The sequence below is a fragment of the Anabas testudineus genome, chromosome 17 (genome assembly GCF_900324465.2).
Source record: "Anabas testudineus chromosome 17, fAnaTes1.2, whole genome shotgun sequence".
In the NCBI taxonomy this organism is placed as follows: Eukaryota; Metazoa; Chordata; class Actinopteri; order Anabantiformes; family Anabantidae; genus Anabas; species Anabas testudineus.
In genome coordinates, this window is record NC_046626.1 from 13,292,440 (window position 1) to 13,316,414 (window position 23,975).

The 23,975-nt window shown below is 37.9% G+C and overlaps 1 long non-coding RNA gene across 1 annotated transcript; it reads right to left on the bottom strand.

Moving 5' to 3' along the window:
- Positions 1 to 6,421: 6,421 nt before the first annotated feature.
- LOC113171737 lies at positions 6,422 to 23,958 on the bottom strand. The gene is made up of 5 exons (XR_003299723.1): positions 23,874 to 23,958; positions 15,927 to 16,007; positions 10,073 to 10,154; positions 9,180 to 9,286; positions 6,422 to 7,107 (listed from the first exon to the last, which is right to left on the bottom strand). It is a non-coding gene; the product is annotated as an uncharacterized LOC113171737 (long non-coding RNA).
- Positions 23,959 to 23,975: the final 17 nt, after the last annotated feature.

The following is a 23,975-nucleotide window of genomic DNA, read 5'->3' on the forward strand; positions in this document are numbered from 1 at the left end:
GCCCAGCTGCTGCCTTACATCCGCATTTCAATTAGGTGGGTGTTTAAAATCTTTCATCATCATAGCTAAAATGTGATCACTGGTCTATACTGACTACTTTCTTGATAATAATGTGGCGCTAATCACTGGGAAAAGCTTGAGTCCTACTGTGAAAGCATTCTGCTTTGTCATTTTTGATCAAGTACAGGCCAAATGTATGAGAGATAATGGCACGAACGTGAAACAGCAGGGGTCGCAGCATGTTGCAGCATTTGGTAGCGTTTTGAATCATTTCTGACCCCAAAATGGGTTTTTGATGTAATGTGACATTGTGGCGCGACACCTTTTGGGACCTATTAAGTGCAGTTTCATGGTGAGTGTGGCTTTTTAGTTATACTGGTCAGTGTGTGCCAGTGGAAATCTGCAATGCAAAGGCGAAACACACTATCAATATATTTAGACAAAACTAAAGCAAATACCTGAATTTGACTTTATGACATTTAACAAAGCTACAACAAGCAAATCAAAGCTAGGTGTTGAGGGCTACCCTTAGTTAAAACTAAAGCTAAACTGTTTTCCCCTGTTTTCTTGTAATTGAAAATTAACTATTTATAAGAACTGACATCATGAGTGTTGAGTTAGTTATTCTACACAATTAAATGAGGCAGTGGTTATATCCAGTCAATGAAGAAAAACACCCAGCTAAATTATTTAATGTAACTAGCTTATTAGTGTAGCAATGACTCGTGCCTCTAGTTGAATTCATGTAATTTATTGTGGTTAGGATAAGTTTTGATGAATCAATTAATGTAAAATATTTAATTAATTAATATTCAAGGAACTAATTACATTAAATTCATATATGCTATGAAGACTAACTAATCACAATAAAGTTTATTTTTAATTGGTTATTCAAATGCAGTATACATTTTAGCATTATATATATTATGTAGTAATTAAAATAATGAACATGACACCAGAACAGAAAATGAAAGCCCTGCAAAGGATCTATATGTTACACAAGTTGCCACTCAACGTACAAACTTGAAACCCTTTTTTCTCAACTTCACTGGTTTTGTATGGCAGAACTGTCTACGACTACTGTTTTATTTAGCCTTTATTGACATAAAGCGCTCGCTGTGTTAAAAAAAAAAAATAGAGCTCAAAATCAAAAACTCTGAGATATCTTAAGGAAAAATGCTTTAAAGAATACATATTGGATATGGATTCTGACATGATGTATTCTTGAAAAATTCAGATACACCCACGTGTGAGGAAAACTCAACATAATATGTTCTATGCAGAACTGGTACTAATCATCTGGACAAAGCAGCTGCAGCAGTGAATTGATGCAATGATTGACCAATAAACAAGCATAAAGACATTATGTTTCATGCTGTGTAGTCAAACAACTGTTCAGGTGATTTAGTTTTAACTATTCTCTTGAGGCAAACTTTTAATTGTGCTTTTCATCTTGCTTTACTATTTTCAACAAATTCGATTTTGTCTGTTGCACTGCCAGGTTCATGGTCTTTGTGTACAAACACAAATGGAACAGAGAAACTTGTGGTGCATTGCTGCACATTTGTCTGACAGTCCAGAGTTATGGTAGGCAGACTGGATTCGGGTAGTGAGCGGGAGGAGAGAGAGAGGGTGAAAGAGAGAGCAAGAGGGCCCCCGGCAAGCTGCCCTGGCTTTGTTTACAACAAAAAGCCATTGTTTGATGTGGTCGCGCAGCCGGCTCCAAAGCTCAAGCTCCCACAGGATGTGCTCTGGGTAAAATGCCAGACGGAGGCCACTGCTGGATGACTTCGACCTCGCCATGTTGGGACTCTGAGTAAAGTCCTCCTGAGGCCTCTAGGGACTTAGAGAAATATATAAAACAGCAACTGTTTGATGCATTTTGGTTTTGTATCTATTTGGAGAGAAATGTGTGAGGAAAACAGTCTGTCCATCAATGCAGCTCAGGTGTATTGTTTTCAGCAGAGAGAAGTTAAGGTAACGATTTCAGTTGTCAGAGGTCGAAGGTTCAGATCTTTTATTTAAGTAAAAACAGAAACACCACATTTTCAAAAAACCTTCATGCACTCAAAACCTATCTTAAGTAAGGTAAAGTAAAGTATCAGCAGGTATAAAAATAAAAGTACTAAATATACAAGTACAATGGGCTCTGCCAATGTTACATTTTTTATATTATACTGGATTATTACTATTGATGTATTAACATATAAGCACCATTTTTAATATTATAGCTTGAACTGACTTTTGTCTGCATAATGTGAGATTAATGAAACATTATAGGCTCATTAGGCTTTTAACATTTTTCTTGTAACTGCAGCTTACAGATACTGTATGCGTATAGTGAACAGTACAATATTTAAATAAAGTACTTTAGTTACAGTCCACTGTGTGGTTGCACAGGAAATAAGTGTTCAGAAAAATGAATTTCTTAGACAGTGAATTTTAATATTGTTGTTGTAATTCAAAAACTAGTCTGGTAAATTCTACGCCACATATCTTCTATTCATTTTTGTTTGAAGAAGAGTCAGGCTCTGCCTCTTTTCTCTGCCAAATCAGTAGTACAATCAAGCCACATGCCAGCAGTTTACATACAAACCCAGACACCTCGCCTGTAGTCCATGTATGGGATGTGCTGTCAAAAGAAACTGCAAATACACCCAATGCTTTATCGATCTATTATTATAAACACTGTCCTTAAAGGGGTGTCTGGCTGAATGCCAGGCTTGTAATCACCTTACAAACAACACGAAAACTGTCCTCAGAAGACCACAATTATATTCTAAACCAAACACAAAAGTTACTTTTTAGATTATAGTTCTCATGTTTAAAAGTAGCACACAAATAAGAAGTAAAAATGTGTCTGCTCAGGTGAAGCACTTCAAGGTAAAGCTGTTCAAACGTCTCCCAGCGCAGCTTTGTTGATGTGTATTTTGGTTGGAAATCCTTTAAGAAGCTTGTTAAATGTCTTGATGTTTGTGTATATTTGCATCAGTGAAGTGAAGCAGGAGCTTAGGCTGCATACAAATGGAAGGAGATGTAGGAAAGTGGAGTCTCCTGACAGGATCTGGCGTGGCATAGTAGCCACAAAGGTAGGTTGTAACAGTAGCCGGTTTATGGTGATAATCTTTGCCTAAAGCAAGACTGGGCAAGTAAAAAACATGTGGTGGTGAGCCAAGCTTAAATCCCCTCTGACCTTGCCCCTTTCCTGCAGCCATGACGAGATGAAAGGAAGTTTTGATGCATCTACTGACCTCCAGAGATGCTGGCTTCACAGGCAGGAAAAGGAAGCATCTTCAAGGCCAGTCTTCAAATACATCACTAATAGCTCGTGTGTTACACTAAGTCCACTTTGGCTGATGAGGCATGAGTTATTAAATCCAGACTTCAACAGTTTAACATTATGACTTACTGATCCTAGACAAACAGAAAGCTCTAGACAACATACTCTAAGTCCCAACTGTTTCATGCAGGGGCCGTGCCTTTAATTTTTCATGTCAGTGGAAGTACAGAGTGAGCACTAAACCACAGAAAAAAGGCTACCTGTAAAGTCCTTGAGGAATCCTACGAAACAGTCCTAAGTGAACTGTTAGGGAATGAAATATGTTCTCTGTCCTTCCTCTTAAGAAGTGATGTTTCTGGCAGAGTCGGGGAAATACAGCACAAGTGATGATAGAGGAAATAAAAATCATGGACACTAAGACTATCTAAATACGGTTGTCCTTTCTTTCTTTTGTTTTTCCTCACAACACACAAGTTTGTCAGGATAGTTTATGGCCAGCTGTTTCATCTTTCAGCAGTCATGGCTGGAATTAATAGACCCTTAAACACAGGCAGCTGTGAATTCTCTATACTGTGGCTTGTGGCATCAGGAATAACAGTTGTTATAGTGATATAATGAAACATCCTTCTACAGTATGATGTAGCTGCATTGTTTCATCTCACCGAGAACGAGGCAGCAGACAGTTGCGCGGAACGCAAAGTGACTTGAAGAATCTGATTGGTTTGAGGTGGCTTTGATGGAAGCTGGTGATCTCACATTTGTTTTTGGATAGTCATTAAAAATATACACCATGTGAATATGAAGCCATGGTGACATCTGATTGCCATTTTATGCAGGCGCTTTTTGAACGAGATGGGATTAATAAAAATGTAAGCTATGTGGAGTCAGTATGCAGACACAAGTGTTTCTGTTTCGCAGCCAGCTGTCATATGTAAATGATTGATTCGCTTTTTGTTTGTTGATAAAATGTAGGAGGTTCTTTTTTCAGTAATACGCAGCAGCTCTCTTAATACGTGTTCCTGCACCATGATGAGTCAGGCTAAATCTATATACTGAATATAAATAAGATTGCGCCTGCACAGCCCTGTAGCCGCTGTCTGTGCCTTCTTTTCACACTGCAGGACCAGAAATCTGGGAGGCTGAACTGTCAGTGACCTGAGTGGTGAGCAGCTCCTGCTGAATCTGCTCAGTATGTCTGTGTGTACCCAGGGCTTGTAAGCCTCACCAGGAACCTGTTTTGCCCCATGCTGTCAGGACAGCTGCTTCTGAACTTGTTATGACAACAAGTACCATCACCAGCATTTCGCTTCCTGATCAATACACTATCAGCTGCTGTGTAGAAAGAGCACCTCCATGCACGAGCGACCAAGCTTCAGTCAACACCAGCTGCACAGCCACACTACAATTCTTCACATTGATTTTTAGCCCACAGTTCAAAATCTTAAGTCATATGCAACTGATGAATTAACCTTTACTGGAAGGGTATGTACACTCGGTGCCTCTAGGTACTAGAAACTCTACTTTTATGAAATTTGTTCTGTTTTGTTTTTAATTAGAAGTGTAAATTCAATTATGCATTAACTTGTGACGGTGATGTTGTAGTGTGCTACATTATGTTGCACAGTTTTTCAAGGTTCTTCACAAAGTGGGGAACTTGCCTCAGTTCCTCTGTAAATTTAGGATGTCTCACTGTCTTCTGTCTCTTCATGTACTCCCAGAGTGACTGCATGATTTTGAGATCAGGGCTCTGAGGGGGCCACACCATCTGTTGCAGGACCCTCTCATCTCCGCTCTGAAGATAGTTCTCAGTGACTTGAGCTTTGTGCTACAGAAAGAATTTGGGACCAATTCCCTAAAAACATGACATGATGGATACAATAGATAAAAATGTAAACATCTGAAGTGCATAAAACAATTGCAAAACACTGTTTATACAAATTTTCTCTATCATTAATTTCATATTTCAACACTTGGTTACATGTACCAAATGATAACTGATCCACTTAACTGTAAGCAGATACTGTACGTACATTTCTCAAGTGATTAAATCTTCTGAACAATCACAAACCATCGCTCTTTTAGTTTTTAACCAAAAATTCTGTCGTTGTACATCTGCACGAGGAAGTGGGTTGCAGAGGCTCATGCAGTAGACGTGCCGATGTGTGGATCCGTGTGTCAAGCAAGTTAACTGGACAATTCAAATCATGTCAGGAGAGGCGTTTGAAACTGAGATAAAAAATGGAGAAACACACAAAAACATATGCTTTTGCACATTAACCTACATGGAGCCTGGAGAAACATAATTCAAGTTTTATAGCTCTTTTGCCACTTCAAGCAAAACCTTTTTGTCTTTGCTTGGCCTCCTTTATGTTCCTTAGGTACACTACATCACAGCAAAATCATTTGTAATGGTGCATTTTTAAAATGTCTTACATGGTTACATTTACACTACCCCAGAAACGTCTCGAGTGAAGCTCCGGAAAACTGAAAACAAAAAAAAATGACCTCCAGGTCACCAAAGAGCCTCCAACATTGCTGCTGTGTGGTTACCTTTTAACTGTTATGTCACAATAAGGGTAATATTTATCCATCGTTTAGAAATATATGGCACATTTTAGTTGGTTGTTTTTTACTGCTAAATGCACTTATGCACTCATTGTAATTGTATCTATAGGTGTCAACCAAAAACAACCACAACAACAACAGATAATAAGCCGTAATGAATAACTTTCATTGCATTCATTTATTTTTCCCTACGTGTTTCTTTGAGTACTTAATCATAGTTTTCCTGCTAAATGTTGGCCACAGGTGTCGCAGAACAACAATAGAGGTTATTTTATTCAGTGAGTGGCACAGTGTTGCAATTGTCTAAACAGCTCATTTCTGTACGTCCAAAGAAAAGTCAAATACTCTCATATTTCGTTTTGGAAGATCTTTAGCTTTAGCATTACAACATGCATTCGCTGTGTCATTGTTTGCATAAGCTTCTACCATGTTACATTTATTCTCGTCCAGAGTTGCATTTATTTTCTCCCAAGATCTTGTATTGATGTTGGGAGAGTCGGACCGCTGCGCAAAGTCTTCTCCAGCACATCCCAGAGATTCTCAATGTGGTTAAGGTCTGGACTCTGTGGTGGCCAATCCATGTGTGAAAATGATGTGTCATGCTCCCTGAACCCCTCTTTCACAATTTGAGCCCGATGAATCCTGGCAATGTCATCTTGGAACATGCTCGTGCCATCAGGGAAGAAAAAAATCCATTGATGGAATAACCTGGTCATTCAATATAATCAAGTAGTCAGCTGACCTCATTCTTTGGGCACCTAATGTTAATTAACCTAGACCTGACAAACTACAGCAACCCCAGATCATAGAACAGTAGCCACGAGGCATTATGGGTGCATCACACTGGAACAGGGGAAATCTGGACTCATCAGACCACACGACCTTCTTCCATCGCTCTAGAGTCAAATCTTCATGCTCCCTGGCAAATTGAAGCATTTTGTTCCCAATTAGCCTCAGTGACAAGTAGTTTTCTTAAGGCTACACAGCTGTTTAATTCCAATGCCTTGAGTCCCCTTTGCATTGTGCATGTGGAAATGCTCTTACTTTCACAATTAAACATAGCTGTGAGTTCTACTGTTGTTTTTCTACAATTTGATTTCACCAAACATTTTTTTCCAACCACATTTCTTTCTTGAAGATGATGGTTCCCCACTATCCTTCCAGATTTTAATGTGTTGGAGAGTTTTTCATCCAGTTTTAGTAGTTTCATTAATCTCCTTAGATGTTTTCTTTGCTTGATGCATGCCAATAATTTGACCCTTCTGAAACAGATTAACACACTGCATCAGTTAGGGTTAAATAACTTCTTACCACCTGAAACATAATCAAACATGCACACACAGAACATTATCTCTCTGCAAAACCAGACTCAGAAACAAATCACTTTCACATGAAATTTGTTTGAAGTTAAGTATTACTTTGCAGTCAGAGTAAACCAGTCAGGCAGATGAGAAATACAAGTTAAAAAGAATTGATTGTACGTAACTCTCAGTGGAACTGCATCTGTATCAAAGCCAGCGATTATATGGGCGAAATCTTGTCTGATTGCAATAGCAGCAAGTGAGGAGATGAAAGAATAGTTTACATGAGATGTCTACCTCTATGCCTTTGAAAACTACAGCATGTGCTATAGCTGGTAGATTGCTGTCACCTTTAAGTGGTGTCAAAAAATGTGACAGAGGCAGCCGGAAGTCAAGTGGACACTGTGGCATCAGTCAGGTAGTAACACATCATGTGCTAAATCCCACTGAGCTGATAACATGAACTATGAATGCCACTTAGAGAACTGCTGACAGATAGATAGATAGATAGATAGATAGATAGATAGATAGATAGATAGATAGATAGATAGATAGATAGATAGATAGATAGATAGATAGATATTTGACCCATGTCAAATGGTTTCCCAGCAGCATATATTAAAAAATAGCAGTTTTCATAGTATAATCAAAACACCAGATGTGGTGTCAAAAACAAGAGATATGATCTCATTCAAATAACAAGCTCTGAATTCTTTGAGAGATTTTGAGCAAAATGCATGTTGAACTGTTTAGTACACTGTTGTGTTGAATAGCGGGGCTCATACTAAAAAATCTAATATAATAACACTTTTTCTACCAGCACTGATGGACACGCAGCATAGTAAAAGTGGAGGTAGATAGTAGTAGTAAATGTGCCAATGTTAGTGTAGAGAGGCTCTCACAGCATACAAAGGGAGAGTTGTTAGTGTTCATTGGCCCGGCAGCTCTGCAGAGGCCTGAGGATAAGCCTTAAGCCAGAGCACAGCAGATAGCTTGGGGTGAGGTGAAAACTCAGACAATTCAGTTAGGCTCCAAGGCAAGTATCCTGCTGCAATTGCAGACTACACCAGATAATGTGTCACACAGCAGTACGATGGTGTCGCAAACAACAAAACCCTTATTCACACTATCAGGGGACGCTTCATGGTAAGAATGAAAAAAACTACAGAGAGAAGACTTTGAGAGGGATAGAGCAAGAAGAGCAAGGAATAAAAGTCTCTTGAGTCTGAGCTTAAGAATAGGTTAGTAAAGGTGTGATGCTGCTAGCGTAGAGAATAGATCTAGATTTCTTTCTGTCCTTTCCACTGTAGGAATTGAAAGGGCTGGCCGGATAATATAATTGGTTCCAGGAGTGGTGAATGATGCAGGGAGGGACTTAAATGTTCCCCAAGAATCCTGACAGTACATGCCGAAGAAAGGAAAGAAAAAAGCTAAACAAAATAAATGCAAGTTGACAGGCAAAATGGAGGACAGTTAGGCTTAGTGTTATTACCATGACAAAGAGAAAAGAGCACAGTGTCTACTCCCTGCATGGAGGGTGAAGAGGTTTAAGGACAGAGCAGCAGGAGATGAGGAAGTGGCACACTGAGCTGTGTGTGTGACTCTCTGTGCACTTGTATGAGCCTGCAGGTGTGTGCGAGGGAATCTGAGTGTGCCCTGTTGCTATCTGTCTCCCTCCGTCATGTGTGCGTAATCATACCACTTGCAAGGCATAGCGCTTTGTCTGCTCCGATATTAATGCGCTGCAACTAGAACATAACTAGGGAGGCACGCGGAGGAGTTTCTCCACTTCTAACGACAGATATGATTAAGTATGTTTGTTATGTGCTCACACATGGCCTGAAGTGGTGTTACAGATTTAATCAGCTGCAACAGAGACAACTATCAAAGACTGATAAGTCCTAAGGGGCCCTTCAGGCATGCAGGAGACTGATTACTCCTCTGCAGGGCAAGTAGTGACATCATCCTTGGCTGGAAGCTGTTAGGATGAGGGCTAGCAGAGTGCATATGCTTCATATACCATCTCCACATACCTCACACACAATCCCAAGCATTCGCATGGAGGCTGGTTGTATCTGGTACTGCTATATCTTCACACAGTTACTGTGTCGCAGTTACTGTGCCGCTTTACATCTGCTGACTGCATCAAACAACAGTGGACAGGGTTAATCTTTCCCCATGGCAATGCCATAGGTTTCTACAAAAATACATTGTTTCAGAATGCAAGCAACGCTCACTGCCACATCTAATGATATGGCCGGATGAAGCCCCTCTTACATTCTCTCCATTCATTATTGAGCAGAACTGAATACATTAAAAAACATCCCAGAAAATAATTTAATCAATCTGTATCAAGAAAAGAATTTCCACAGAGCATACAACATGCAAGTCTTCATCTGCAAGCGTTTGTTGTAATTTTCAAGATTTCGTAGTAACTGAGCATACATTTCATCCCACAGCTAAGATAACAGAACATATAGGCCTATGAGATAACTGGCAGGTAAAAGTAAAAACTAAATTTATGTAATATGTTCTGTTAAACATAATTCCATACATAGCTTTCAGTTGTGTGAGCTATAGCGCAAAATGCAGTAAAAGCATATCAGACAAGATAAGAAATCCATGAACATTACTTAGGCGTTCACAGAAACCAGCTTTTATCTTCAAATGCATGTTAAGAATCTGGTTTTCATCAAGAACCACAATGGAAATAAGATTCTGTCATCAGTGAGATTTTGCAGCTACTATGTGTTATTTAATGTGTTTTTGTCATAATGTCAAAAAATGTCTTATTAGCATTACATAGCTACTTTGAACTTCCATTCACCAATTTTATTCCAAAGTTTTTTCTTGAATTTATTTTTAAGAAAGGTCCTTAGAAAGATCAGATTCATGTTGTGTTGTTAAACTGCAGATTTGCGCCTACCTTTGTTCTTATATTGATAAATCCCATCGTCCTCGTCCTTTTATTTGTTCTTGTGTAGTCTAGGTGAACGTCCGGACTGTGCCTAAAAAAGGGAACAAGTCTACAGGGACATGTGCACACATGGGATTCCCACAGAAATTGAAAACGTGGATCACCGGACTCCAAATGAAATAAAAACTTCGAAGTAGCACTTCAGTATTTCTGAAACAGAGACACTGCTGTAGGAAATGAACAGCAATAGATAAATGGGTGTGCAGTACAAAAAAAAGTACACACAGATTTTAAACATACATACAGTGTAATAATATTAAATACTATATTAAAATCCATGGTTATTACCACCATTATAACAGGTAATTCATTTTGTCAGTTTCTGGACCCAATTATCTGATTAGGTGTTGTGTTTTCTTGTCCAGCAGCTGAGGGTGTTATAGTATTAGACCTACAATGTGTTATTTTCTCTTGCTGCCTGTGACTTTTTCTGCTTATGCTGTATTTTCTACTTGTTTGGATTTTCTAGAACTGGGAATTAGCAGAAGCTGCAGGTCCATCCATACTATATTGCCCCAGACAGGCAGGTTATGTTTTCCTAACCTCTTGTTTTTAAGCACCATACAGTGTGACAAAATTCATGCTTCACCTGTACAAATCCACAGCAAGTGATCCGCAGAAAGTAAGAACAGCAGCAGCAGCAGCACAGTTCCACAGTTTTATAACAATTCAGCCCAGCTCTACTTTCTAAGATTGACCTATCAATATGAATTTCATTGTATACAACAAACTAAGCACCTGGGGCTGGTTCTGCACTGATTATACTATAGACACCAAGAGTTACCAGACACCTATTATAGGAATTATGTTACTGTAAAAAAAAGACATGGTGACAACGTGCAGCAATATGGATTTTTACATTGAGATCAGCACTCAGCTGTTCAAGAGACCAGCTGTATTCCTAACAAGAGACCTGACACTAATATAAGTCAATTGGACAGTCTCGTGTTATAGTGATCATGTTCCAGCTCCTAGTGGCCGAAGTGTACTCCCTGACTTGCTAAATGATGTTAAGTGTGGTTGTGCCCATTGCTGTGGAGCGTCCCAGCACAGTTTTCAGCACTGACAGTTGTGTTTGTCTTAGTGGCCAAATGTTTATCCAAACACAAAATGATGGGAGTGACCAACAGGAGGCATGAGAACCGGCAAATGCATTGTGTCATTATCAGCATGACATGTGGCACGGTGCAGTGTAAATTATACAGCAGCCAGACATTTGAGGACGTAAGCAGAGCAGGGATTGTGGCTCAGGGTCAGGGTCAATTGAAATATGAGTGTCAAGAGATATTTCACTCATAATTATTTGTTTTTTTTTAGCACTGTTAAAAAGTCCTTATTTTTACGTCAATGAGGAAACAATGACATTTGTATTACCTTTTGAGAAAAACGCTTTTTGTTGATTAAATACTATGTGTGTAAAGTCAAGATAGCAACAAATTACCAACAATAATGACAATATATTTTATATACAGCGACAAAGATAACATGACGCATTTCAGGTGTGGCTGTTTGTAATAAATATAACATTACATTTTAAAGAGGAGAGCTTGTTTACATGCTGATTACAATCCAAAGTATCAGTAATATATATCTTCATTATAGTTATTATAATGGGCTGTTAAAGAGTTGATGCTCTCATGGCTATGTTTTTGAAGCTGTTTTTAAAGACTACATTTAAATTGATAATAAATTAGCAATATTGAATATTGTTAGTATAAAAAATGTGATAATGTTTTTTGTCTTATTGCCTTCTTTATTTTTTAAGTGAAGCTATATCACTGCTCTAATTAACAGATTTGCAGATGTCCATCATCTTCCTAGCATATTTTTAACTACTACCACTATTAATATCACAAAAGTATTTTCATAAATTGTGCAACACAGCAAAAGCTACACTGGGTGTTGAACTTCACACAAATCACAGGCTTTTGACTGAAAAGATCTGTCAAAAGGGCTTCCAGTGTTTAACTTTTTTACCTGTGAGCAAATCAAAGGTTATTCAGTCTATTTTTGGGAGGCTTTATTTATAATAGAAATGTTAACTAGGGCAATAAGGAAGCAGGCAAAGAGGAAAAATAATAACAGCCCTCTTATCTTTTTTTTCTTTCTAATCAAGCAGAGGTTAACCTTCATCTGTGACTTAAAGGAAGTTACAGCAGAAATATGCACTATCACTGATTATTAAAGAAAAGACAATTAGATTTATAATGTAGCTAGAAAATTATGAACTTTAAAAATTCTACAATGAGGAAAAAAAAACATTGACATGCTTTTGGCTTCCCTGTCAGTTTGCATTAGCTGTGATCTGTACTCTGTGCCTAACTCGGAACACAAGTAAGAAGCAGCTTGTAACCCTGAGCGACAGGGAGCAGCCTGACTGCAGCCTATATAGAAAAATCTCAGATCTCACTCGTGAAAGCTTCCCTAAATTTAGGTCTAGCGGCCATCCTTCACCCTGTAATCAATTTGAAATAGTCAAGCGCATCCAGCCCTCTGACCAGCACCTGAATGGTAAACGCTTCTTGGCGCACTTTGCTTCGAATGCAATTTGAGACAGGCTGAGAAAAAGATTTCACTTGCTTTGCCAACTTTTTGTCACTTTGCACCCACACGTCAATTGTGCAGAAACGGTGACAGCATCAGTAGCAGCAACATATTTCTAAAACACAAATTAGCGCTCAATACCGCACTGCTACTTAAGTAATATTTTTTGCACTCTTGTAGCAGTGCTAAATTGAATCTGAATGATTACAGGAATGGAATTATTTCTTTAATTTCCTCTTCTGAGAAGAAAAGCGCCCTGTCTTAATGCTAGATTTCTCTGTATTGTTGTCAATGAATAGGATTTAAATGGAATCCAAGGGAAGGTTTCATGTATTTTATTCTTGGGTATTGTACCAATAGAAAGAATACAGAAGATGAACATTAAAAAAATATGTATATACACTGAAACAGTGTACAGAAGAGGGAAGGTGTTTCATGCATTGTCTACACACCTATCATAGAAACATCCACCACCGCTGCTGCAAAGGGAGCTCATTTATGCTGTTTATCCCTTTTGTAAAGGGGGAGGCTGAAATATACATGCTCTACATTTTCAAGAGTTCTTTCATTGCTGCACTTCATAAATTCTATACATATAAATAAGATCTAGCAGCTTTTTGCAAACAGACATTTGAGATAGGGATGAATACAGAGCTGTTTTACCTTACGAAACTAATTCAGCTTTGTTTTTGTTTTGTTCATTTCTTCACGTACTGTATGGTCTCTCCAGCACCTCTCCACTTCACTTTCATAAAGTAAGTCAAGTGGAACTGGAAAATACTACTTTATTATTTCCCTTGTTTGCTAATCAATTTCATTATAACCTTCATAGATTCTAACATTGACTACTGTACTCAATGTAAATGAATGAGTAGAAGAATAAGTAATGAGAATATGACTTAATATGACAAAAAAAATTTAAATGTCAAGTAGCACCAAAAAACTAATGTTTAATGTGTTTTCAATCTAAATTTCCATCATATCTTATAGCAACTAAATTATAGTAATTTAAAAATATTAAAATTATTGATTAATCTATAGATTGTCTTTACAATTAACTAATTAATCATTTAGTCCATCAAACAAAGGAAAATTGTGAAACATGTCCATTTCAGCTTCTCTGAGTTCAAGGTGACGTCTTTGGATGGTTCATCCAAAACATAAATTAAAAATGATACATAACACAGAAAAACTAAAGTTGAAGAACTGACTGAGGAAAGAAAATCCTCAAAAGGATTAATTATCAAAATAACTTACTGCTGATTAAATGCCTAAATTAAATAATTTGTCAATGGTGAAGTAACACACATTGGCTATTCCTAAAAGAATACTGGCAGAAGTGTTATAATTATGGCAACGGGATGTCAGATAAAGGCAGAAGTTGGGATGCTTGCTGGCAGGAGAATCTCTAACTCTGCTGGTATTATAGACAAATTAGATACACTGCAGGCCTACTTTTACCCCCTATGGAAATGACCCGCATAGTGTAATTTAGGAAACATGCAGTGGAAGGCATAAACGCTCCACCTCGTCCCTCTCGCTGAGGATTTTCAGTACAGACTGTCGGCACTCACACACAGACAGCCATGAGGTTTCTATTTAGAGAAATGGCGGCTGTGGAGTTCATTGTTTAACGGAGGTTTTTCCTTTAACCCACTGAAGAAGATAGTTTAGCTGCTCAATTGTAATAAGGTTGGCTCTGTAAATTTCTTTATTCCACCTCAAGTGAATTCCAGATACTAGTCTTCTTAAGAAATACTGTACATTACGTCTTACATTTTCTACCATTTCACCTGCCTGTCATGAATCTAAATGGGTAGTTTTTTTTTTTAAAGGAAGAAAAGTGGTGGATATCTCACTAAGCGGAGCTCCTTATTGTGTAGCTCTGTATTTAGCTGTAGATAAATCCAGCAGGGTGGGTGCTCAGGCTAATAACTATTTCAAGTTCCAATAAAGCTGAAACATCTGATATGGCTTAGGAAGCTGATAGAGCCTTGGCAATAAGGAGCTCGTACTAACTGTCTGAGCCCTTTTGTCAGAGCCATCCTGATACAAAGTCCCCACAGACATTCATAATAACCTTTCTATCATTTTATTTATGTTTGATTAATGTTTGCACATATGGCACAGATGCCAAGTCACTGACCCCGCAGGCAGTGATTTACTGAATGAACCATTCTCACTGCTCTGCCAGTGACTTCATCAATGAAACCTTTTATTACAAGGTTTTGATAAAAGGTTAAATACGGGAATAGTTTGTGAGATGTTTTGGCATCTTGCCATTAGGTTTGGCTACTCTGTCTTTTTAAGCAAATAAGCATGTGTTCCACTGGGTTTACTAATTACTTCAACTGCAAAATTTGGACTTAGGTAACCTTGAAAATAACAAACTTTTTTTTTTTTTTTTTGCTTGAAAATACTCCAAATTCTAGACTGTGAGTAAATCCTTTGCACATGTGAAACAGTACAGGCCAGTGATTTACAACTGCACAAAGTCTTCTTTGATAACAGCATTTCTTAGATCATTTTTCACACTCACTGGATATTCATTAAGGATATTAAATTCCCTTTTAAATATTTTCAGGATGCTTTAGAAGCCCATCTGCTGCCAAGGTGTTTGGCCACATTTACTTGGAATTTGGAATGAATAACAACAAATTAGGTAGTAACAGGGAGGTTTCTCGAGTTACCTTTACATTCTTATTTTCATTCAGCTTCAGTGTGCATTTTAATATATGCAGTAAGTATACGAATCACTAGTGCTAATGGGCTCTGTGCATCCACAAACTGTTGACAACCTTCTGCTTTTCATCCCACCACATCTGCCGCTAACACAACCTCCACCAGTCAATCAAATTGCTCCTCCCTTGGCTCATGAATGTCTATGAATCCATCGTAAACACACTTTACATGAGCCACAGGTATTCTGCAACATGACAAGCCTGTCCTAGTAGGTGGGTGCACACACAATATCAACCCTAATCCTCTTACTTCCTTTCTCCTTTAAAAAGTTTGCCTCTCCTCTCGACCTCATCAGAGGTGGTAATATTTCTATACATGCTTTCTGGCAGCTACTGCATGCTAGCACTTCATTTTGCAGGGGCTCTATGAACCTCAAGGTCCAGGGAAACACAAATAACACATGCTGCCGAAAATATAGAATATCTTTTTTTTTTTTCCATGTGCTGCTTGTCTGTATAGGCTGAATTACAAAAAAAGAGCTGGCTGATGGAGAATGCTTTGAAGGTTTTAGTCATACCCAAATGTGCTGGTTTTCTTCTCGTACGCCTCGTCAAGGTTTCTCCCTCGTGCGTCTGGATTGTAGATGCTGGGAGAGGATCTGGTACAAAGAGAATTGCAGATCAACTTCAGCTTGACAGTTGAATACAGCCAAGCACAAAGAGCCTAAACAGTGTTGCCTGCAACTCAACATAAGTAAGGAACACACTTCATTTAGCATGCAATGTACAGAGATGAAATTGTGCTTGTACATAGCAGCTATTTGCAAATTTCCCTTGACATTATCTATATAACTGGGGCACATCCTCGTTATTCACAATAATAGGGAATTGTTTTTGAGAATTTCATTAGACATTACACCATTCATGAAAGTGAATCTGCAGACAGTGAATCAGAGGCACATGGCTGTGGTTTGCAGTATAAAGCAGGCAGACAAAGCTTTGCAGAATTAGGCAACGCTGAGGCTGCTGCTGTGATTGTCCTTGCCAGGCAGGATGGTTCCAGTATCTCATAAACAGACACCCCTCCTGAGCTTTTCATGCATTGGACAACCGGCAACCCTCCAGTCAGCAATAGTTTTGAGGGCAAAAAAACAGCTCATTAATGGCAGGAATCGAGCAAGCGAGCCGGGCAGACCACAGACAAGCAAATAACAGCACAGTACGGCATTCAGATAGAGCAACTGTATGATGCTGGAGACAAGCTTAGCATGTCTGTGCGATTTTTTTTTCTTCCCTAAACAAAGCTGTGTCAGTTTTTACAACTAAGATGATGTTCTGAAGGCAAAACGATCTGTATTCAACTGTCTGTGCTTGGTTTTTGTTTACTGCTTGTTTACGCAGCAAGGAGCGTGGACACTGTTTCGCTCACATTGCTGCAAACACGTGAATTAAAGCTTAAATTCCAAAATGTCATGGAGATTTTTTTTTAATAGTTGGGGTCTAAACCCAACAGAAATTTACCAAGTAAATACTCTAATAAGGCTGAAATTATTCTATGATCATGTGCATGGATTAGATTAGACCATTAGCTCAGTGTACTTGTAACACTCTCAATTTCTTCAATCAGGTGCAGGCTGCATTAACACATAGCAGATGTTCCTGTTAGTTCAAACCCCACATGTGCAACATCTTTGTGAATGAAATGGGCAATTTAACAGCGAGAATTTCGATATTATGAATAATGAGTATAATATTTTAAATTCACACACTAATGTGTACTCAGTGTGTGTGCATTTTGTGTTAGAGTTAGAGAAATTAGATTTGAATAATTAGAATTTATAGGGGAAAGTTTAGCTGTTTTTAATATTGTTAATATTACAAGAGACTTAATACATGCACATGCACACACACACACACACACACACACACACTTACTGCCATTTGCGTTTTAAAATTATACACACGGTACTGGTAAAATGTGTAAAAGATTATAGGTAATATAAGGACTACAGCATGAACAACAGACAGAACAACAAATATATTACTAACTCCTTTAAGCAGTGGCAGAAAGTAACTAAGTACTAAGTGCTTTAGTACAATTCTGAGATGTGCATACTTTCAATGAGTATTTTTATTTTCGACAACTTTATAATTTTATTCAACTACATTTGTTTGAATATAGTTTCTTACTAGTTATGCTGCAGATTCAGACTATTAATACAAAATGTATTTAACAACTTATTATATTAAAATTCACCCCAAACTATCAGCTGCAAAATTAAGTTATTAAGTTATGTTTCCACATTAATGCATGATCCAACTACATAATACATGTCTGACAGTGGTCACTCTATTTTAATGCATCTATACTTAAGAATGCAGTTTCATAACACAGTATTTTTACGCTGTTGTATTTTTAACTTAAGTGAAAGATCTCAGTACTTCTGCCATTGCTGAAATACATTTGATGCAAATGTTAAACACTTCAATAACTACGCTTAAAAACATTGCAGCCAAACACACACACACACACACACACACACACACACACACACACACACACACACACACACACACACACACACACAAAATATCCAGTCTATGTAACTGCCAATACAACTTACAAATTACAGTGTGTGGGATAGGATGTCCCTGTCTTTAAGGGGAAAAAAATAACTCCCTTTGTATTTGCCTTGGCAATGTTTTGTAACCAGTCAGTGTGTAACAGACAGATGTAATAGTAGTGAAAACTTGAACTCAAAAGACTTAAATAAGCAAGAACATATGAGCAGAGATATGAAAGATGATACAAGCATCACACATTCAGAAATATAATAAAACTGCAGCAAGAACAAACTTTGAATTTCCATTGCTGATAACAGCAAATGCATAGCTGCGTTTTCCTGCACAAAACCCATCGGCCCTTGTCACAGATGAGCTGCAGTAAAGGGAGTCTGGTCTGCTGCAAGCTGGATGTGCTTAATAAAATAGCCGCTGTGTGAGAGAAATCTAGGGCAGAACAGTATTTCTGTGTACCACCATTTACCCCCACCATGCACTGTGGGGGTTTCCAGGAAAAAACAGGTACAATAGCTGCAAAATCCTGTTTCATTGTTCTCGTCTGAGCTCCAGAAATGTTCCATCAATAAAATCTATTCCTTCCCTGTCATATTTTAATCACTCACATAGAAAGTTGTTAATAAAAACTGCTAAACTTGTTGTCCCTGATTTCCTTTTAAATGTGAATTGTATCTTTCTATTCTTCTTTATTCTGTCTGACTCTTTTATTCTTCTTCTTATTCTTCAACTGTCTTCTTTTTCTTCTCCTCAGCAAATAACAGGAGAAATGTACAAGAAGAAGAAGAAGAAGAAGAAGAAGAAGAAGAAAGATAACTAATGAACTGAAGACATTAAGAGGAAAATGAAGGGCCTTTTTCACAGACATGGATTAGACTAATCCAGGTATAATACACAGAAAAAGAGAACTTTGGCTGTCTATCTGTGAAACCAATCCTTAAATCTCACTGAATTAAAAATGTCTGATATTTCTGCTTTATACTCTGATATATTATAATATGGGCGACCTATCAGTACAGAGCTTTGTGTAAGCTTCCTTGTTGATTTACATAAACAGGTTTTCAACAAAAAGATTCACGTTAGACAACAAACCCAAACGACTTTTGAATTTACTATTCATTTGCAGAGAACCTCTGATAGCATTCAATCAAAGAATGCTCTACCCTGTCTGATTTATCCTCTCTCTTACCACTTTCATTTGCTTAACATATTAATATATTCCCCTTTATCCATTTCAGATCTTATCAGACCTTTGCTACATCACTGCAGCGGGTGACTGTACAGTTAAGTGTCACTACAGTGTGGTTTCTGGCAGGAGACAGGAAATTAATTGCTAAATTGTGATGTTCCTGCACCTCACATTTTCTTTTACATTTAACTGACATATCTGCACTGTCATAGCAAACAGCGGTCAAATTATCTATTTCGAGGCTATTGACGATAGTGAATGTTACAATTGCATTAATTATTTATGATTACATGATCTCAGATTCATTTTGCTCCCTGAACATAGGCTGGGTATGTATGAGCATGGCAGTGTATTTAGCTGTGCCAGCCCTTTACAATCATATGCTTTCTGTACAACACGCTGCAGTCAATATTACACCACAGATTTGATCACTGATGACCACCATGCTGGATGTGAAAAATATTTGCATTGCTGCCATTATATGGAGAAAAAACAGTCAGTCATTCTGAGCCCAAGTGTCTTTAACTCAAGTGTTGCCTTTCTGCTGCATGTCTAGGATTCTTTGATGTGAGAACATTGCCCCCTGCTGATTCCCTTTTATACACTATCATAGGCACCCACAAACCATGCTGACTGACAGAAGACATGTGGGACGAAGCTGCTCAGATGTTACAGAAAGATCACTCTTAGATTTGACAACTGTTTTTTTGTGGTTCCTTCTACTCCTCTGTGTCAAAAGTCTGGTGTCATTTTTATGTGCGTTTCATCTGCAGCAGCAAACGCGTCATGTTCAGGATACGCTGTGGATATTTGTGGGGACTTCACAAACCAAAGCACTTCACGAAAACACACAGAACAAAAATTGAGTTGGCTAAATAATTCAACAAACTGACCACTCCTCACTAATTAGTTTAGAGCTTTCAGGCAACACTGGCATTCTCTGCTGAGTCAAACTCCTAACTTAAATATTAACATCTTTATTTAAATGTTATACAATCTTACAATTCATGACTAAAGAAGCAACTTAAGTTAAGTTAAAGTTAAAATTTGACTTAACTTATAACTTATAACTAGTAAAATTTCAGCTTATCAGCTCCATCAGGACTGTGTGGGTTGATCAGATTTGATTGACAGAGACTTGGCAACACAGGCCACCAACCCAGTAAGATTAAATATTGTTAAATCTTGTTTGGTAACTTAATTTAAAATATTTTAAGCAAAAATGATTATTCATAGGTTTTAGTTGCAGCCATATTATATCTGTCCCACTGGTGTAATTTCAAATAAATAATCAAATCATATATCAATTAACCAGCTGTTCTTTCAGTAATTGGACTTACAACTCCTTGTTTGGTTGTGTTAAACGCATCCCTACTTCTGAAAGAAAAAAAAATCTGTGATTCGTGAATTTGCTTAAGCCTCAACCCACTCAATGATTTGGAAACAGAGTAGCTTTGTAGACACACAGTGCATGTGCTTGACTGTGCTGCCTGCAGTTCAGATCAATTTTCTATTGAAAGTATTTGGTGCATCATGCAGAGGAGAATGAAACAAAGGCGAGCATGGACTGTGGAGAAGCTCAACAGTCCATGATAACATTTGTGTGTAAATTCAGCACCATGTTTATGTTTCGCGGAGGTGTCACTAAAGCAGGTAGTTCATCCACAGTCTATGGTTAGGTTTAGTCAACAAAAGCAATTCTAGAGAAGGCGTGTGGCTGTGTGTCACGTATATCAAATACCAGTTTTATTCTATTATATGGATAACTATGTATTTTGGCCAAAAATGAATAGAATAATTGTCAGTGTCGATTTCTTTTTTTTTTTTTTTTTTGTGTTTTTTTTTTTTTTTTCAATCAAAGGAAGATGGTGTCCCAACAACAAAGCTCTGATTGGTTGATTGTTTCTCCAACAGGGAAGACAGCTGTCAGTGTACTTTCAAGAACCTTAATTGCACCAAAAACAAGAGCAAAGTCTGCAAGCTGAAGAAATTAAAAACAAAGCGTGTGCCTTAATGTAAATTTAGTCTGTTTCTTGTTAAAACATCAGATGGAAGTTGTTAAAGATAAAGTTCATCAGTTCAAGCATGTGTCAAAATTCTAAACAACATGTGGCTCCCATTTCCTCTGTCAGCCAGGAAAGTGCATATTTCATGATGAAATTTTCATGTCTGCTAGTTGAGTCATCCAACACAATGGTTGAAAGACTCTAAATAAACGGTAAAAATGCCTGGCGAGAGAAATTGGTATTCTAAAAGCAGCCCTGCTTCCAACTGGTGATAATCTGTATTCACACAGCCTGCCATGTCAGATGAAAGCATTCAATTAGCAGTCAATTCTATTCAGTATTTCCTATCATGGCACCACTATTTACATTCTCTGTTAGCACCCAAGGCAGCTCCCTGCCTGGCAGTTGCAGGAATCACTCATGGTGAGAGAATGAGTAACCCTGCTGTGAACAAAGTGCAAAAACAAGTGTTTTGTAGTAATTAGAGTGGTGGGCTTCTAATGCCTGATGCTCCCTACCTCGTGGATGTAGATGTGAGGAGCCATAAGTTGAAGTGTCATCCGTTCAGTCTTAACTGCGGATGAAAAGCTGAGACTCCAGCGAAGAGATCAATCACCTCTGATGCTTTGATTTGCAGCCTCATGCTGGTGGGGGTCTGCACAGGCCTTCAGTATGATACTTGTTCCCTTACCGGGTGTTCTTAGTGCAGACGAGGAACTGAATTTTGCCCAACTAACTACATGACACTGCTGTGCAATGAAAACAACAAAGTAACTACTTTCCAGTTTAATGCACTGGCTATGGCTAAGCTATAATAATACACTGTTCGTCCAAAAAAAAGTCACCACCTGGATTTACCTATTTAAAGTAAATAGGTACGAGCCTCCCATTGGATAATTACTCTATGGATGATTATGTTTCAGCTGGCACCAAGTTATTTAACCCTAAATGATGAAGTGAGTAGCTTCTCATTTCTTAAACAACCATGAATAAGACACATCCTGTGGTCATGGAGAAGATGTCAATCTGTTTCAGAAGAGTCAAATTATTGGCATGGATCAAGCAAAGAAAACATCTAAAGAGATTGCTGAAACTAATAAACTGGTTTATAAAATATCCAATGCATTATCAAAAGTTGGAAGGATAAAATTGTGAAAGAGTGGTTTAAAAAAAATGACACATATCTTTCACACATGAATTCGCCACCACAGAGTCCAGACATTAACCCTAACCCAATACAAGATCTTGGAAAAAAGGAATGCAACTCTGGACGGGAATAAATGTTGTGACTTTGTAGAAGCTTATGGAAACAATGCCATAAAGCTGAAGATGCAATGAAGTGCAATGAAATATGAGTCTGTGACTTTTTTTTTGTACAGGCAGTGTATAATCTTTGTATATGTGTGGGTGGCATATGATATTATTATGAACTGACAAGCATTGCCTTGAGAAATTCTTTCTGAGTATAATAAAGCATCAGCAGTAGGCCTCTCTTGCAACTCAGTAACTAAACACAGACTGAGATGCTGAGGAGGATCCCAGTTCCTTTGTAAATTGGTCCAGTGTGGAGGTTTTCATTTAGTGTCATTATTGTGACTATTGTACTGTGGTGGTATGGGGGGCTAGGCAAATAAAGGAACATATTTTCAAAGCCAAGAGACAGTCAGTGGGAGTCTATTTTCAATGAAAAAGAGCTAAAGGCCAGTCTGCAGAGAGTCCCACTTCTACTCAGCTCATGTCTCTCGCTGGGTCAGCCCAATAGCACTCCAGGTCAGCTGGGTTTTTAACAGTCTCCTGCTAGAAGACGTGAGTTGAACAGAAAATGAAATCCTACTTTATATAAAGTGCTGCATTCATGAAAATATCCATAAATAGTTGTTTTACATAATCATTAATAAAAAAAATGCACAAAAAATAAACAATACATGATTACATTTGAAAAACACAAAACAGCTGTTCCTGCTACTTTTCTCTGTTTTACAAGCAATGATTTTGCATTTTGGATAAAACAAGCAGTACAAAGTCATCTAACTAGTTCCTAGCAACAATTCAAACAAGTTTTTTGCATCTTGAATTGAATCTTGAATAGTGGTAAATATATTTTGGGGACAAAAGTCCTACATAAAAGTGATGTTCTAATTTTTGATTAATACCATTTATATGTATTAAATGAGATTGCAGTTCATTTGCACGGATTATTCCAAATTAATAAGCATATAAATGATAATTAAATAATCTCAGATTGTTGATACACGTAAGTAAAGTAAATAAACGTAAGTAATAAGTGATGAGATTGAGCATAAAAACAAAGATGACCTGCTTTCCTTCTGAATTTTGTTTTCCTATACGTTGAAATAATCCTAATGGGTAAAAAATAGTTTCCCTAGTTATGAACAAAATAAAAGGTTAGTGTAACTTGACTAAATTTAATCGGATTAGGTGTGCAGTACAAAAAGGAACATGTAAGTTTTATGAATATTACTTTGAACTGAGTGAATCAAATCAAATGAGCGCAAGAACTATGGGTTGTTTGGAGTAGAAGTGCCAAGGAACAACTTTCTCAAAGACAGTCAACCACCATGAGATGCAAAATAACAACAGGGAGACACAAAAGGACCGCACATGGATGCAATGGGGACACAGAGAGACTCAAATCCACCACGATGAGCCAGAGAAAGGGATAAAGCAGAGAAGAGATAACACAAAATTGCACATTAACAACTATAGAGGAGTGTAGGGGTGTATCATTTCACCTTTCTGTAAAGAAAAGCAGATTTTCTTCCATGCATGGCTGTCAGGTCCTGGGCGTGTAGTGTTGCGCACCCTGTGGTCAAAACAGAGTAGAGGAAGTTGTA